The sequence below is a fragment of the Buceros rhinoceros genome, unplaced genomic scaffold (assembly GCF_000710305.1).
Source record: "Buceros rhinoceros silvestris isolate BGI_N320 unplaced genomic scaffold, ASM71030v1 scaffold3479, whole genome shotgun sequence".
Classification (NCBI taxonomy): domain Eukaryota; kingdom Metazoa; phylum Chordata; class Aves; order Bucerotiformes; family Bucerotidae; genus Buceros; species Buceros rhinoceros.
Genome location: NW_010430751.1, coordinates 23,179 through 25,422, shown reverse-complemented (window position 1 = coordinate 25,422; position 2,244 = coordinate 23,179).

Sequence of the window (2,244 nt, the reverse complement as noted above, 5' to 3'; positions counted from 1 at the left end):
GTTATATGCCTGGTTTTACTTACAAGGGAGATGGGTCAGGACCCCTCACTCCATCTTGAATAGCTTTATAGAGGTCAGTCAAACTTTTCTGCACCACGATTTACCCTTGACAAAAGGGGGAAAGTAATGGTTAAGGTCTTTCTATGCGCACAGAGGGAAGACAAGTACATTAAATGTTCAGAATATGTTTTTTAACAGCTGATTTAGTATTCACATAGAATAATGTCTTCAGATAGGAAAGGTTAAATTGCCCCACTCTTCTCAGTCCCTCCTTTGGAATGGCATTTCCTAATTTCTAAGTAATGTATTGACAGGTATCAAATACTTGTTCTTCTTACCCTGCTAGTATCTTATGTTAATCTCAGACCCTCATTTAGAACTGCCTTCAGTTACAAAACAGGGAACAACCTGGATGCCATAGCTTCTGGACTGACTAATCTGAAAACTATTAGATCGCAGATATTCTCTTGGTTAACTTTTTGCTAACAAAGTGGGATCAGAGAGTGCTCCAAGGAAAGCAACCGTTGAACTGCTTTTTTGCCCTGATGATTTACAACCAATTAATTTTCTCCATAGACAGAGAGCAAAACTACTGCTTTGTATGCACTTACCTCTGGGAGAGGGGGAATGAAAACTTGGTGAAAATTATGCTATTTTATATCCACATTATATGCTGCACCAACTAAACACTAAAACAGAAAGGCATAGACACTCATTTTGGCATAGTATAAGAATGCAGAACCAGGGATCCCTGTGGACACAAAGCTCTGCCTGCACAGGTTCAGATTACTAGCTCCTAAAAGCCATAGGATGGGTTCATTACAGGTAATACATTTAGCCCAGGTAATAAATAATATACACAGGAAGCAATGTGATAGGAAGCAATATCCATCTGGTTAAAATGGAACTGGGTCTGTAGTCTGCTTTGAAGGGCACTTTCCAATGGAGAAAAATCATATCTTGGCATCACTGTGTTTCCTGAGGTACCTGGTACGGTGTTAGTTGATAATACAAAGCTGCGACAAATAATACCAATATATCAGATTGTGTTTCACTTGCTGTAGAGAAGTGGTTTTTGCAAGTCTGTAAAAGTTAGCAGAGAGATTAAATGCTTTTAATAATTAAAAAGTTATGTAAGACTCCTCCTGAAATCCATTTAGTGCTCCTGTAAATCTATCCTGTAGCATGCTCAGTGATCCAGACAGTCTTCTGAAGTGGTGGACCATGTTCCGAATCATTGGCAGAAGCGTACAGACTAAGATAGCTCAAAGCCATCAGGAGTCACAAGTAGTATGTACAAGTTGAAAAACAATGCTCCTCAAAGCCTGGATTCTGATAGTGAGTGTCAGTGGAGCAGTCTGGTGTACAGCACTGTCTGATGGGCTTGCATGCTACTACCCTTAGAGTACACAGCACTCTTCTGAGCAGGTACTTCATTACAGACTCGATTCCTGCCAGGAAACAATGCTTTTGAAAATAGCAGAGTTGCACTAAGTGAGACTGGGTTGGGTGAAAGGCAATCAAAACCTGCATGGAGGCAGCCTGAATGCATTGCCTTACTGGCACCACTAAAGCCTTAGACTAAGACTGTTCTTTTGGGTCAGGTTGCCTGCAAAAGTTTGTTTTGGCCATGCCAGCAGGTCAAGGTCAAAAATGTATGTACCTTCTCAGTCTGTTAAGGGGTGGGTTGTAATATTCCCTTCCTCTGGCTCTTTTCCACTTGGCTGTTTCTGTGACAGGATTTGCAAGGAAGAAGCTCCTTCTGGCCTTGAACACCACAGAGCCTTGTCTTTACTTGGAATATACAGGTACTAGCCAGGCCTGAATAACAAGATATAAACCATACAGAAGTCCACAGAACTCTATTCTGTAAGAAAAACACATTAAGATCTCATGGGAGGTATTGCACACCCACTCTAGTCCATACACTGGCATGGATACCTGGAAGCAAAATTGCAAATAAGGAAGGTGAAGAAAAGCCACATAGTGTAGGACATATTCTTGAACCAGTATAAAGTCTTAATACAGTTCTGTTTATCCAATTACACTGAGCTACCTCTGCTATGAGTTTGATCCTGCCTACAACTAAGAAGTTTGTGAACAAATAATCTGGAGCTTCTTAGGAAAAAATACAAATTGCTCCAGCTGAAAGCCAGTATCTTTATTTTAGTCTGTTTCTCTCTGAAACTCTTAGACCCATTAAATTTTTCTTGTTAATTAAGGTAGAAGTGATGAAAGCAGGAA